The 16,552-nt window shown below is 39.3% G+C and overlaps 1 protein-coding gene across 1 annotated transcript in view; it reads left to right on the plus strand.

The window, feature by feature from the left end:
* LOC109622842 (5-hydroxytryptamine receptor-like) overlaps positions 1-16,552 on the plus strand; it is a 668,994-nt gene that overhangs the window by 323,175 nt on the left and 329,267 nt on the right. Inside the window, exon 3 of the mRNA XM_029870762.2 lies at positions 7,912-8,000. The gene's annotated coding sequence lies outside the window, so the exon portion shown is untranslated. The remainder of the gene's footprint in view (positions 1-7,911; positions 8,001-16,552) is intronic.

Raw genomic sequence — 16,552 nt, forward strand, 5'->3', positions numbered from 1 at the left:
ATTCCTGGAAGGAATCTCTCCGGATTCCTGGAAGGAATCTCTCCGGATTCCTGGAAGGAATCTCTCCGGATTCCTGGAAGGAATCTCTCCGGATTCCTGGAAGGAATCTTTTCGGATTCCTGGAAGGAATCTCTCCGGATTCCTGGAAGGAATCTCTCCGGATTCCTGGAAGGAATCTCTCCGGATTCCTGGAAGGAATCTCTCTGGATTCCTGGAAGGAATCTCTCCGGATTCCTGGAAGGAATCTCTCCGGATTCCTGGAAGGAATCTCTCCGGATTCCTGGAAGGAATCTCTCCGGATTCCTGGAAGGAATCTCTCCGGATTCCTGGAAGGAATCTCTCCGGATTCCTGGAAGGAATCTCTCCGGATTCCTGGAAGGAATCTCTCCGGATTCCTGGAAGGAATCTCTCCGGATTCCTGGAAGGAATCTCTCCGGATTCCTGGAAGGAATCTCTCCGGATTCCTGGAAGGAATCTCTCCGGATTCCTGGAAGGAATCTCTCCGGATTCCTGGAAGGAATCTCTCCGGATTCCTGGAAGGAATCTCTCCGGATTCCTGGAAGGAATCTCTCCGGATTCCTGGAAGGAATCTCTCCGGATTCCTGGAAGGAATCTCTCCGGATTCCTGGAAGGAATCTCTCCGGATTCCTGGAAGGAATCTCTCCGGATTCCTGGAAGGAATCTCTCCGGATTCCTGGAAGGAATCTCTCCGGATTCCTGGAAGGAATCTCTCCGGATTCCTGGAAGGAATCTCTCCGGATTCCTGGAAGGAATCTCTCCGGATTCCTGGAAGGAATCTCTCCGGATTCCTGGAAGGAATCTCTCCGGATTCCTGGAAGGAATCTCTCCGGATTCCTGGAAGGAATCTCTCCGGATTCCTGGAAGGAATCTCTCCGGATTCCTGGAAGGAATCTCTCCGGATTCCTGGAAGGAATCTCTCCGGATTCCTGGAAGGAATCTCTCCGGATTCCTGGAAGGAATCTCTCCGGATTCCTGGAAGGAATCTCTCCGGATTCCTGGAAGGAATCTCTCCGGATTCCTGGAAGGAATCTCTCCGGATTCCTGGAAGGAATCTCTCCGGATTCCTGGAAGGAATCTCTCCGGATTCCTGGAAGGAATCTCTCCGGATTCCTGGAAGGAATCTCTCCGGATTCCTGGAAGGAATCTCTCCGGATTCCTGGAAGGAATCTCTCCGGATTCCTGGAAGGAATCTCTCCGGATTCCTGGAAGGAATCTCTCCGGATTCCTGGAAGGAATCTCTCCGGATTCCTGGAAGGAATCTCTCCGGATTCCTGGAAGGAATCTCTCCGGATTCCTGGAAGGAATCTCTCCGGATTCCTGGAAGGAATCTCTCCGGATTCCTGGAAGGAATCTCTCCGGATTCCTGGAAGGAATCTCTCCGGATTCCTGGAAGGAATCTCTCCGGATTCCTGGAAGGAATCTCTCCGGATTCCTGGAAGGAATCTCTCCGGATTCCTGGAAGGAATCTCTCCGGATTCCTGGAAGGAATCTCTCCGGATTCCTGGAAGGAATCTCTCCGGATTCCTGGAAGGAATCTCTCCGGATTCCTGGAAGGAATCTCTCCGGATTCCTGGAAGGAATCTCTCCGGATTCCTGGAAGGAATCTCTCCGGATTCCTGGAAGGAATCTCTCCGGATTCCTGGAAGGAATCTCTCCGGATTCCTGGAAGGAATCTCTCCGGATTCCTGGAAGGAATCTCTCCGGATTCCTGGAAGGAATCTCTCCGGATTCCTGGAAGGAATCTCTCCGGATTCCTGGAAGGAATCTCTCCGGATTCCTGGAAGGAATCTCTCCGGATTCCTGGAAGGAATCTCTCCGGATTCCTGGAAGGAATCTCTCCGGATTCCTGGAAGGAATCTCTCCGGATTCCTGGAAGGAATCTCTCCGGATTCCTGGAAGGAATCTCTCCGGATTCCTGGAAGGAATCTCTCCGGATTCCTGGAAGGAATCTCTCCGGATTCCTGGAAGGAATCTCTCCGGATTCCTGGAAGGAATCTCTCCGGATTCCTGGAAGGAATCTCTCCGGATTCCTGGAAGGAATCTCTCCGGATTCCTGGAAGGAATCTCTCCGGATTCCTGGAAGAAATCTCTCCGGATTCCTGGAAGGAATCTCTCCGGATTCCTGGAAGGAATCTCTCCGGATTCCTGGAAGGAATCTCTCCGGATTCCTGGAAGGAATCTCTCCGGATTCCTGGAAGGAATCTCTCCGGATTCCTGGAAGGAATCTCTCCGGATTCCTGGAAGGAATCTCTCCGGATTCCTGGAAGGAATCTCTCCGGATTCCTGGAAGGAATCTCTCCGGATTCCTGGAAGGAATCTCTCCGGATTCCTGGAAGGAATCTCTCCGGATTCCTGGAAGGAATCTCTCCAGATTCCTGGAAGGAATCTCTCCGGATTCCTGGAAGGAATCTCTCCGGATTCCTGGAAGGAATCTCTCCAGATTCCTGGAAGGAATCTCTCCGAATTCCTGGAAGGAATCTCTCCGAATTCCTGGAAGGAATCTCTCCGAATTCCTGGAAGGAATCTCTCCGAATTCCTGGAAGGAATCTCTCCGAATTCCTGGAAGGAATCTTTCCGGATTCCTAGACGGAATCTCTCCAGATGCCAGGAAGGAATCTTTCCAGATTCTTGGAAGGAATCTTTCCATGCTCAGTCATCTTACATATTAGCGACAAATGATACATTCCTAATTATGCTTTACTAGATAATCAACATAAGCCAGTGATCCATCTCTCGACCGAAAAAGTAGCTTTTCGCCACCCTTTAATCCTCCTACGAGCCGACTTTTTTCACCCACCGCTCCATCTGGAGGTAATCTTCGGTGAAATCATTCATCTCACTGCGTGAGCGTACCGTACACGTAGAGCCGGGGGTAATGAATCAAACAATATTAATGACGCACAATTTTAATTCATGACGCGACGACGTGGATCCCCGACGCCAAACCCGAGTTTCCTTTAATCCAAAACTCATTACATTAAACGATGTTTAATTGCTTTTCAAAGGAAATCTTTTCTTTTTGCGCTCAATGGGCGTCCTTTCGCTTTCATTCAATGTCCTTCTGTGTTTTTTTTTTTGGTTTTCGTGAAAGAGTATTTATAGAAAGGTTAAATGTTCATTCGGGAGGATTCTTTTTTGAAAACTTATAAGCTTTTCTGTCTTTGCAAAGCAAACTAGGTATTTTTCCATGCATTATTCTTTGCGGGAACAAAACATCTTGACTATTCTTGTTACCTACTGATATCGATTTGATTGAAGCCAGACATAAAGAGATATCATTACCATAAACCAGTTTGTTCCAAGACAGTGCCACCATTATCGCTAGGTGGATTGCTAATGATTTTCATTCTCCTTATTTTGTTTGAAAAGGCCGTCCAAAACCAAGTGAAGGACCGGCTCTTCCACATCAGTTGACTGCTTTATTTCATTCTCTATGCTGTCTACGTTGGCTGGCGAGACGTTGGACAATGTGGGAACAGATCACGAAAATGAGATTAGAATTCAAAAACTACAAAAAAAATCATGAAGATAGAATAAAGAAGATTGGAAAATTCTTAATTGAAAAGATAATATAATTAATAAGAGAGAAAAAGAAAGAAAACAAAGAATGTATTACAGGAAGATATGAGGATAGAATGGCAGAAATGTAAGATAATAGAATAATAAAGAGAGAAGGAAACAGGAGGAAAGAGAAGCAGAAATGTGAACAAACAGAATTATAGAAACACGAAGTAGAAAACTTGGAAAATAAACAACAAGAATAAAAGATAGGAAAACGGAAAAAACACAACTACATAGATATATTCCAATAAAATTATGCTAAGCGCAGTTTTCTAGCAACGTCATAAATCCGAGAAAGGCATTTTGACCGCGTATTCTCACTTATTTTCCACTGTCCAGCGGTGGCAGCGCAGTACCGCGGAAAAACGGAAAGTTTTGTTTCAACGACATGCTTGCCGGGCGGATGCGGTGGATGGGTAATAAAAAAAAAGAGAAAACGAGTGAAAAGTGCTAATCTAGACGAGCAAGAACGGATTTCCTTAATGCGTTTTTTGTTCGTCCCAGCGCAAGAGTTTTCTTTCGAAGGAAAAAGGTAGGACGATAAGCCTTTTTTCTGGTAGTAATGAACAATGCCAGTGTTTTCGAAGCCACACAAAGTTACTCGGAAAGATTAGGTAGGATGAAAACATAGTTGAAATTTTCAACAGTCTCCTTTGTTAATTCTTAAAATTGAGTAGTGGCCTTCTGTATCACATCACTTATTAAATATTTTTGTTTTGTGGAACACTCATTTGCTGAAATTTCCTGGTACGTACTTACTAATCTGAATTGTGTTTTGTGGAACACTCATTTGCTGAAATTTCCTGGTACGTACTTACTAATCTGAATTGCTGCATGGAAATGTACAACCAAAATTTTTGTTTTTTTTTTCTTTTATTATTATTCAAGAAGTCACCCTGGAAATTTCTTCGCAACAGCATTGGCCAGCTCCCATCGCCCAGGATGGAGATCTTTCAATTCGGCCCTCCGTACTACCATGGTTACTCAGGACTGCAAGTAAGTAAGTCAGTAGCAAATTTATTCTACGAATTCGAGAAATTCCTGAGAAAAAATCATAGAGGAAACTAAAGTGATTCCTCTGTGAAATCTTGAGGTATTTTTGAAGGTAATCTGGATTTCAGGAGAATATAAACAGTAAAGCGTTTTTTTAAATACTAAGAATAATCTGGCAAGTTTATTCAGAGATTTGCAAAAAAAGAAATCCTTACTTAAATCTGGAGTTACACATTTTTTTTATTCTATTTTCGTCTTTTCTTCCTGAGAATAGAAAAAAAAACCTCTACTTACTTATATCTTTTTTTTTCTTGAAGATTTCTCAAAATTTGTAAATTTCTCCAGATGTGAGGAAGTTCCTTAATTGCTTTTTTGTGGGCTTCGTGGCCATGTGGTTAGGGGCGTCAGTCATCTAGGCGTATCGCTAGCTTGGAAGTATAGATTTGATTCCCACCCGTGAAAACTTTTCGTTTAACAAAAATTTCATTACTGTGCCGTTGGGTGTTCTGTGTGTTGTCCGCTGTCTAGCGAAAGTAATGTGTGTTTTGTCTGTGCAGCCTCTGGTTGAAGACGGTATGAATTGTTTTTAAAACTCTATAGTAGCTTGGTTTTGTGTTTTGTTTCTTAGTTTTTCATTTTCTTAATCTTGTTTGTTTTCTTGTTTTTTTTTTCTTTTTATAAAAATTACTCAAATATCGAGAATCTCTGTAGATAAGGGGAGTCTCTTCAAAATCTAAAAAAAAATCAAAAAATTCCATCAGCCTCTTTTTTCTTTTTTGCTTTTCTTGTTTCTTTATTCCTTTTTTTATTTTCTCAATGATTTCTCCTCAGAAATCAATCAGGATAGGAGGAACACCTCCAGTTTATTTCAAGAAAAATTTCCAGCTGCATTAGAGGTCCGAGTTTCAAGGCAATATAAAAAAAATCAACAGATAATCTCCTCTCTACGATCTCTTCCTCACTGATGGTTTCTATTCTAGTTCTAATGCTGTGGCTATCATGCTTCATTGTTTTCAATTAAGTTTTTGCCTTATCCGCCTCCCATCCACCTCTACGTGTTACAGCATTTAGTTTCCTTAGTGTTTTTCTCATACCACACAATCACATCCCGGGCAGGAGCAAAAAGCCGGGGATCAACCTGACAAAAGTTGTTGTCGTTACGTGTCGTACGGGGTCGTACACATGCAGATACCTCACTAGTTTTTTCTGGGGGCGTATGACGTCGTTGTCTTCAGTCTGTGACCGGCAGCAACAGCAACCAATACAGTTTATGTTTGACTTTCTGCTGCTTCGGCTGTTTGCTATTGTGATAAGAGAAATTTTATTCTTGCTGGATTCTCCGTTGGGTTCATAGTCGACGTACCGTAGAATACCCTCATCCGGAACCGTTGGCCAGGGATGCCAGATAAAAAAACTTCTCTGAACTATTTTAGTTTTATTTTTTTTATCTAGTTTGTTTATTTATGGCTCAATCGCGTGTAACGAATTTTATTAAGGACTGTTCAATTTATAAAACGGACAACTTTACAAGGCTGTAAAAAGAAGACGCGTAGTTCAAATTTAACCACCCTTGCTTCGTAGCTCAGTACATCATCTCTCATTATAGTAATAATTTTTGAATTGAACAAAAATAGTTTTATTTTATAGAAAATCGGCCAGGTGTTAGATGAGGTGAATTTTTCGATTGCTGATAATTGAAAATATTTATAAAATTACTGTTCACATATGGTATATTATTTTTAATACCAAAAAAGTATGTGCCATGCTGCAGCAGCATGAGTAATGAACATTCTGGCAAAATTTATACTCAATTGGAAAGTTAAGTGTTGAGATATTAAAGTCTCAAGTAAGATTCGATATTTTGAATAAAATTCAATTGTATAGCAAAAAGGGCATGAAAATATTAAATAATCATTTTTTTATGCATCCAGTCGAATGTGGGAATAATGTGGTTTTAAATGCAGAAAACTGCATCATAATAACATTGCTGGTTTGGTTACTGTGCGCCATTACAGACACAGTAATCAAAACAGTTTCGTTCTTTGAAGGTTCTTCCAAATAACAATGCCACCGAACGCAATCTTTGCATAACAATGAAATTGGAAATAAAAATTTTGCATCCGATTATTATTAAATAAGGTGTACAATAACATAGGACGAACTTTGTTGAAAATATATAATAACAAGATTCGCTAGAGTCGAAAATCTGCATCAATGGAGCAAAAAGTATGAAATTTTTCAATATGACCATCTTTATGGATTACATTTTTGGTGAAAAATGCAATTAAAAGTAATTTTTTCTTCTGTATCATTCAGGGAGCAATATTCTACTACTCTGGAGAAATTTTTAGCCGAATCCGTGATACTATTGCAACACAGGACATAAATGAACGTTTTTTCGATAATTTCTATGAAAACAAGGCAACTTACTATACCATGTTGGAGACTGTTTGGTGCGTTATTACTGATCAACTATTGAGCTTTACCTTTAGTAGAATAGTATAAGCTTCCAATTCATTAAAAACTTCATGCAAACGTGCATGTTAAGTATGTGGAAAGTTATGTCGAATTTTGAGAAATGGGTTTTTATTGATGTTTTACGAAAATCGCTTCAGTTACACAATAAAGAACATTTTGCTCAATGTTATATTTTTCCTACATTTGAGAATAGCTATAGAAAGTTATGCAAAAAACTGATAACGATTTTATTGAAAAATAAAAAAGATATCGCACAAGCAAGTTGTCCGTTTTATAAATTGAACAGTCCTTATTTTTTATTGGTTAAATGATTAAAAAGAAAAATACGTTTCCTACAAAACGCAATCCCAAGCAAGAGTTATGGCATCGCAAGTTTTGGTTGTATATAAGTTAACTTGACGTAATTGTGCTAGATTTACGTTGAATTAACTTCTATACAACCAAAACAAGCGCTGTCGTAACTCTTATATGACATACGTGTTACTAGGGATATGTTCAAATGCTCGTAAATCTGTTTATTACCGAATATATGGCATCACTGACCTACAACAACTTCAGCATATAAATCTATTTTTACGTTTGTTTTTGTTACAAATTAAATATGTTTTTTTGAGATTCAAGCCAGAGAAAACATCTGCATCTATTCTTATTGAAATTGTGAAACTGAACTAGAACATTTCTTAAGAATTATACAGATGAAAGTCATTCGTTATCCATTGGTAGGGAAAGAAATTAGATTCCAAATCTTCCTGGGAACACTGTGTTCCCCTTCTATCTCTCACTAATCCAATTTAGTGAAATATTGAATTTGAGATTAATCGATTACGTTCTTGTCTCGGTTTGTTTATCTTTTTGCAGGCAGCGTGCAGTGTCGTGTCGTCGGAGAGCAGCAACGACAGAACTTGTATGCTGCATGACTGGAGGAGCACGTGACTGAAAGTTTTAAGGTGAGCAAAAGTGCTGTTTATAAAGCGTAGCGTTTATGCAATGTTATATAATTTTTCTACTGTGGATAAGAGGAGGGAAAACAATCCATGTCAGAGAAAAATCGAAGCTTAGGTGCAAGCGGTTATTTTCAGAGAATCAAAAAAACTGCAACCGAAAAATTTCAAATTAAAACACCATGATTGTAATAATCAATAGGGGGATTCACCTAACAGCGTAAACCGCTGATTAATGATAACCCTAAATAATAGTCGCGATCACCAAGGCAATCTTGGATAATTTCATTTCTAATTTCATAAAACATTTCTATAATCAGATAATCATGGTTTACACAGTTATTTAAACTGTTTAGTGAATCCCCTAAATATTTTATATTAAATTAACTTCCTTAAGAAATATTTCCAGTATTTGATGAATGTCTTTGGGAATTTAAGCTAGGGATTTCTTTAGAAGATCTTCCATGGATTTCGTTTTTAGGAAATTTTCATTTATAAAATCCTGCGGAAATTCCTCCAAAAGTTCATCCGGGAATTCTTTGAGAATTTCTACAAAAAATCCTACGCGGGATTACTGATGCGATGCGAATCCGTCAAAAATATCTCTTGGGAGTTTTTCTGAGATTTCTTCATAGATTCATAGAGTTTAGCAGTTCTTCCAGAAATTGCACAAAAAATACTGGAGGAGTTTTTAGATTTGTAAAGGAGTCCCGTAAAGATTTTTTGAAGAAGTCCTTGAAAGGAATCCTGAAGATAGCCGTTGAGAATCCTGAGAAATACCAGTGAGAATTTCTGACCTCAAATCCCTGGAGCATTTTCCAAAGTAATCTCTAGATGAATTTCTGGAATGAACCTTGGCGAAGTACCAGAAGTATTTCCCTGTGATACCTCTGAAGGAATTCATAGGAGAATTTTATGAGAAATTTCTGGAGGAATTCTGAAAATAATCCCAAGGAAAAAAATCCTGGAGAAATTTCTGTTGGAGTGTTTGGAGTAGTTTCCAAGGAACAGATCTCTTACGGACACCCAAGAGGAGTTTCTGAAAGAATATCTGGTGAAATTTCTTAAGCAATTGCCGAAACAACTCTCGGAGAAACCTCAGGAGAAATGCTTCGAAGAATTTCTTGTAAAACTTTTCAAGATATGAGAGAAAGTCCTGCAGATAATTTCTGAAAACCAAAGTCCTGAAAGAATTCTTCAAGAAATCACTGAGAACATCCAGGAGAAGCGCCAAGAAATAAATCTCTGGAAAAACTCCTCCGGTACAATGTCTGACAGATTTCCAGAAATAAGGTCTGAATAAACCCTAAACATTATTTATGAAGCACTCCAGGAATACCTGGAGCAAACTTTTGGAGAATTCCCTGGAGGAACTTCCAGAAGAATCCGCTCAGAATTTTCTGGAGGAACTTTTGGAGAAATGTAACGGAATAATTCGTGAAGGAATTTTGGCAGAAATGCCTGAGGAAATCTCTGGAGTAATTCCTGATGGTAAATATCCCATCTCATTTCTGAATTAACTCCTTCATTAATTTCTAAAAGAATTCATGTCCGAATTTCTAAAGCAATCTTTTAAGGATTTTCTTCCAAAAGTTCTGAAAGAATTCTTGGAGGAAAATTTGGAGAAAAAAAAACCTGAAGAAACCCGTGGAATAGTTCCAAAAAGAATCTTACGAGAAACTCCTGAAAAAAAAAATCCAAGGAAAACTCCTGGAGGATTTTTTGCAAGAGTCCCTGGAGGAATTCTTCGACATATTTTGCGAAGCAATACATACACAGTAGGTCTGTCCACATTTTCAAATATGTTCATTCTCAGTCCACTCTCATATTAAGATAGGCATCTTGACAGGAGTCTCTAGTCAAAATGTTAGCCAAATGCATTGAAATTAGGAGCTGTATCAGATTTTTTATTCGTTTTTAATATTTATAACTGCATAAAATCTTAACAAACGAAAGTTTTTTTTTTTTTTTCAAAAAATTATCTCCAAATTCGAATTGGAAGATATAATTGTCTGCTACAAGTTCTCCGAATAACGAACATCAAAAAAGTTTAATTCAAATCAAGTAGCAACCATATTTGTAATCCAAAATACCTAAAAAGTTGAGTTTTTGATTTAAGGTCAAAGTTTAGGTACTTTCATTCTTATTGTTTTACCTCACAGTTTTGGGAGTCAGGTAAGCAATTTTTCTCATATGATATCAATAAAAATAAACGTTTTCTTGTTACGAGATTGCTCGCTATTTTACCAAACTTCCTGTGAGCTATTTGCACTTTGAAGCATGACACTAGACAACGGACTAGCATGCAACGCCCAGTGGCACAACCGAAAACTTTTTCCTGCCAGCTGCGGTGGGAATCGAACCCACGCTCCTCAGCACGATGCAACTAAATGATTGGTGACACTAGCCGCACGGCCACGAAGCCACTCATGTTTATACAGGGGATACTCAAAATAACTGGGACAGGTAAAATTTATAATTTTCAAAAAATGTTCAATTAGCTGTAACTTTTCGAAAAGGGTATCAAATATTCTCAAATTTTTACTATAAGTTCATCAACTAGTTGTGTATCAGTGGTCAACATTTGGAAAGTTTCGGGGTATTCTACACGAAGATAGAAAGATTCCAGAAAAAGGTATAATTATAAGATAGCCAACTTTGAGCTGTTATATCTCCGGATTCAACAAACCGAATGCAATGAAATTTTGATCATTAATGACTTATATAATGAACTATTAAAAACATTTGACTAAACTTAAAATTCTTTACACAAAAGAAATTTATAACGATAAGATTATTTTTCTAATATAACACCAATTTACCCAAAACTTCATAATCGTTTCAAAATTCGAGATAGTAGTTATAGTTCATTTAAAATCCCTCTAATTGACTTCAATATGATTATGTTTTGAAAGGAAGTAACAAAATAACTGGCAATAAATTGAAAAGGTAATGGGATGCATATGAAATATAGATAAATTTACTAAAAAAACATAGAATAAATGAAACCGCCATAACTTTTTTTTATTAATAATTTCAAATTAAGTAAACTGTTTTTCAAAGTTCATCATATTAGCCATAAATGATCAAAATTTCATTGCATTCGGTTCATTGAATCCGGAGATATAACAGCTCAAAGTTGGCTATCGGATAGTTATACCCTTTTCTAGAATCTTTCTAACTTCGTGTAGAATAGTCCGAAATTTTCCAAATTTTGACCACTAATACACAACTAGTTGATGAACTTACAGTAACAATTTGAGAATATTTGATGACCTTTTCGAAAAGTTACAGCTAGTTGAACATATTTGAAAAGTGATAATTTTACCTGTCTCAGTTATTTTGAGTATCCCCTGTACCTTTCTAAAAAAAAATATCGTCCAGATTAGGAAAAATCTTCCACATAATGTACACAACACGCAATATTGCTCAACGCGAGGTTTATCCTGTGTAAATGCGCGTCTAGCGAGTAAAGGTTGGACATAAGTCTTGACATCACGCGAATGAAATTGCGACTTACATCCAAACCATACCAACACACTCGCTAAGAAACATTAGGAATAATGGAATGTAACCACCGTCCCAGCTGGCCATCTCGCCAATCATTTTGCCAACTTTGAAGAGAACTCTGGCGAACAAAATGGAAAAATTCATCATGTGAAATTCTTCTATCATAGATCTCACCTTCCTGTGCGCCCACCTTTGCGAGAGAGTCCGTCTTCTCATTGCCATAAATTGAGCAATACGAGGGGACCCATACAAAGGTAATCTTGTATGATCTTTGGACCAGTGCACCTATCTGCTCCCTTATTTTTGGAAGAAAGTAAGATGGATGTTTAACAGGTTTCATCGACCGGAGTGCCTCAATCGAACTAAGGCTATCCGAGAAGATGAAGAAATGGTCTACGGGCATGTTGGAAACCATCCCCAAAGCGAAGTTGGTTGCTGCCAGCTCAGCAACATAAACCGAGCAAGGTTCTTGAAGTTTGCGGAAGGCGGTGGAATTTTCATTGAAGACACCGAAACCAGTGGATCCATTTATGCGAGACCCATCAGTGAAGAATCTCTTACAGGAATTGACATTTTGGTGCTTTTCGTTAAAAATGCGAGGAATAGATATACATCGAAGTTGATCTGGTATTCCATGAATTGCTTGTTTCATGGTCAGATCGTATTTAACAGAGGAACTGTCATTAGTGAAGTGTACACGAGGAGGATTATAACTTGGTAGGCTTATGTCAGATGACATGTAGAACAGATAGATCCTCATGAATTTTGACTGAGTGTTCAGACTGAGCATTTCTTCGAAGTTTTCAATAACAAGTGTGTTGCTCACTCCACACTTGATAAGTAACCTTAGCGAGAGCTCCCAGAAGCGGTTCTGGAGAGGTTTCACCCCTGCCAGGACTTCTAGGTTCGCATTATGCGTTGAGTGCATACATCCCAGGGCAATGCGCAAACAACGACATTGAATTCGTTCCAGCTTTATTAGGTGGCAGTTTGCTGCTGAGAGGAAACAGAAAGAGCCATACTCGAGAACAGAGAGAATAGTCGTTTTGTAAAGTTTAATGATGTCTTCCGGGTGAGCACCCCACCATGTTCCGGTAATTGTGCGTAGAAAATTGATCCTTTGTTGACATTTTTGCACCAAATACTTGATTTGGGTACCCCAAGTGCCTTTTGAATCAAACCAGACCCCCAGCTCTGAACAAGGGTTGCCCGTATTACGCAACGTACTACAACTATTCGGACTTGTTTGTTTAATTATAATGTAACTCCCTAAATGCCACGTTGCACATATTGGCCCAACAGTAACTAGTATTCTCCCACCTCTTACATCTATACACAGTTTGCTCTGTTCAAAAACTGAATATGTACTCATCAAGCTTGCAAACAACAAACAAGCTTGTTTCAGTGATGTAATTATTTCTATAAAAAATCTAACAAAAACGTGAATTGAATTGACGTCATCACCGATGTATTTAATCCACTTTTGTTCCCCGACCGACCGGCTTCAAAGGCATCATCCAGGATTCCTATACGGAAAATGAACATAAAACTACCCAGCAAACGAACTCACTCAAAAACACATCCCCTCCAAGTGTGCCTAACGAACACACATCTCGGGGCCCTCGACCAATCATTCTGCAATTTGTAGCTTTCCACAGTGCCAATTCTTTCCACACAATCATAAACAAACTCATCCACATGGGCTCTGGAAGAGTCGGAGACAACCCTCCCCACTCGAATGCGATATTTGAAAAAGTAATTACACCGTTTGATGATTGAATTAAACTTGAACCAGCCAGCCAGCAATGCGCTTCACTTGACAACTATAACAACTAGTCCTCGCGAGTGATCCCGAGGTCCATGCATGCCTGATTACGGGTCACTGGCCAAACTTTGGTGTTAGAAGTGTATGCTACTGGGACTACGCTGTCCCAATTATTTTCGATGATGCTTTTTCGTACTGCTTTTGATTAGATAAGCAAACGGGGCAGCCTCGTCGTGCTTTGATAAAATTTCAACATATTGTAGTGAGTTATATGTTTTTTTTTTATTGTAGTATGTATTGAAGTGCTACTACAATACTGATTTCTATTGAAGACAAGGGACACTAAACGACAAAAAAGAAAAGAAAGATACGACAGTCAAATGGAAGAAAACGGGTAAGGAAGACACAGAATACAGAGAAGACAAAGAAGGCAGAGAAGACAGAGAAGACAGAGAAGACGGAGAAGACAGAGAAGACAGAGAAGACAGAGAAGACAGAGAAGACTGAGAAGACAGAGAAGACAGAGAAGACAGAGAAGACAGAGAAGACAGAGAAGACAGAGAAGATAAAGAAGACAGAGAAGACAGAGAAGACAGAGAAGACAGAGAAGACAGAGAAGACAGAGAAGACAGAGAAGACAGAGAAGACAGAGAAGACAGAGAAGACAGAGAAGACAGAGAAGACAGAGAAGACAGAGAAGACAGAGAAGACAGAGAAGACAGAGAAGACAGAGAAGACAGAGAAGACAGAGAAGACAGAGAAGACAGAGAAGACAGAGAAGACAGAGAAGACAGAGAAGACAGAGAAGACAGAGAAGACAGAGAAGACAGAGAAGACAGAGAAGACAGAGAAGACAGAGAAGACAGAGAAGACAGAGAAGACAGAGAAGACAGAGAAGACAGAGAAGACAGAGAAGACAGAGAAGACAGAGAAGACAGAGAAGACAGAGAAGACAGAGAAGACAGAGAAGACAGAGAAGACAGAGAAGACAGAGAAGACAGAGAAGACAGAGAAGACAGAGAAGACAGAGAAGACAGAGAAGACAGAGAAGACAGAGAAGACAGAGAAGACAGAGAAGACAGAGAAGACAGAGAAGACAGAGAAGACAGAGAAGACAGAGAAGACAGAGAAGACAGAGAAGACAGAGAAGATAGAGAAGACAGAGAAGACAGAGAAGACAGGGAAGGCAGAGAAGACAGAGAAGACAGAGAAGACAGAGAAGACAGAGAAGACAGAGAAGACAGAGAAGACAGAGAAGACAGAGAAGACAGAGAAGACAGAGAAGACAAAGATGACAGAGAATTCAGAGAAGACAGAGAAGACAGAGAAGACTGAGAAGACAGAGAAGACAGAGAAGACAGAGAAGACAGAGAAGACAGAGAAGATAGAGAAGACAGAGAAGACAGAGAAGACAGAGAAGACAGAGAAGACAGAGAAGACAGAGAAGACAGAGAAGACAGAGAAGACAGAGAAGACAGAGAAGACAGAGAAGACAGAGAAGACAGAGAAGACAGAGAAGACAGAGAAGACAGAGAAGACAGAGAAGACAGAGAAGACAGAGAAGACAGAGAAGACAGAGAAGACAGAGAAGACAGAGAAGACAGAGAAGACAGAGAAGACAGAGAAGACAGAGAAGACAGAGAAGACAGAGAAGACAGAGAAGACAGAGAAGACAGAGAAGACAGAGAAGACAGAGAAGACAGAGAAGACAGAGAAGACAGAGAAGACAGAGAAGACAGAGAAGACAGAGAAGACAGAGAAGACAGAGAAGACAGAGAAGACAGAGAAGACAGAGAAGACAGAGAAGACAGAGAAGACAGAGAAGACAGAGAAGATAGAGAAGACAGAGAAGACAGAGAAGACAGAGAAGACAGAGAAGACAGAGAAGACAGAGAAGACAGAGAAGACAGAGAAGACAGAGAAGACAGAGAAGACAGAGAAGACAGAGAAGACAGAGAAGACAGAGAAGACAGAGAAGACAGAGAAGACAGAGAAGACAGAGAAGACAGAGAAGACAGAGAAGACAGAGAAGACAGAGAAGACAGAGAAGACAGAGAAGACAGAGAAGACAGAGAAAACAGAGAATACAGAGAAGACAAAGAAGGCAGAGAAGACAGAGAATACAGAGAAGACAAAGAAGGCAGAGAAGACAGAGAAGACAGAGAAGACAGAGAAGACAGAGAAGACAGAGAAGACAGAGAAGACAGAGAAGACAGAGAAGACAGAGAAGACAGAGAAGACAGAGAAGACAGAGAAGACAGAGAAGACAGAGAAGACAGAGAAGACAGAGAAGACAGAGAAGACAGAGAAGACAGAGAAGACAGAGAAGACAGAGAAGACAGAGAAGACAGAGAAGACAGAGAAGACAGAGAAGACAGAGAAGACAGATAAGACAGAGAAGACAGAGAAGACAGAGAAGACAGAGAATACAGAGAAGACAAAGAAGGCAGAGAAGACAGAGAAGACAGAGAAAACAGAGAAGACAGAGAAGACAGAGAAGACTGAGAAGACAGAGAAGACAGAGAAGACAGAGAAGACAGAGAAGACAGATAAGACAGAGAAGATAGAAACGGCAAAAAACAAATCAAACAGAGAAAATAATAACCGCGTTGATAAAAAAAAATACGAGGACAATCCCTAATGTAGAATTAGCTCATAAGTTAAAATGCACATAAATAAAAATATATAAAAATATTTAAATATACAGGGTGTTAGGTTCATGAGTGCAAACTTTTTAAAGAGTGATAGAGGACCATAAATGGTGAAAAAAATTGTTCTACGCATATGGTCAAATCTCAACCGTTACGTAGTTATTGAACACCCCATGTTTTTAACTCTTATTGCCTTAACTTGCTATAACTTTGAAATGGTCAAACTTATCGCAGTTTTTTTGCCCTTATTCGAAAGATTATTGAATTTTCTATCAAATGGCATCTTTGGATCGATTGGTTTAGTTAAATAACTATGTTTTCTAGAGCAAAATAGCTAAAAATAGCGTGTTTTAATTTGTTTATGTCAATTATCTTTGAAACATGCGTAATAAATTAAAATTCTTTCTTTGGCAAAGTTTTGGCCCTTGTTCCACTCTACAATTCGTTCTTTGACGCCAAACTTCTAACTCTTATCGTTTTGTTACAATTTTGATTTAAATGTGCGGCAAAGTGCGCAAAAAAGTGCTTACCATGACGATTGCAAATTTATGAACTAAAATGCGACATTTAAATCGAAATTTCAAGAAAACGATAAGAGATAGAAGTTTGATGTCAAAGAACAAATTGTAGAG

This window comes from Aedes albopictus, chromosome 2, assembly GCF_035046485.1.
Source record: "Aedes albopictus strain Foshan chromosome 2, AalbF5, whole genome shotgun sequence".
NCBI classification, from domain to species: domain Eukaryota; kingdom Metazoa; phylum Arthropoda; class Insecta; order Diptera; family Culicidae; genus Aedes; species Aedes albopictus.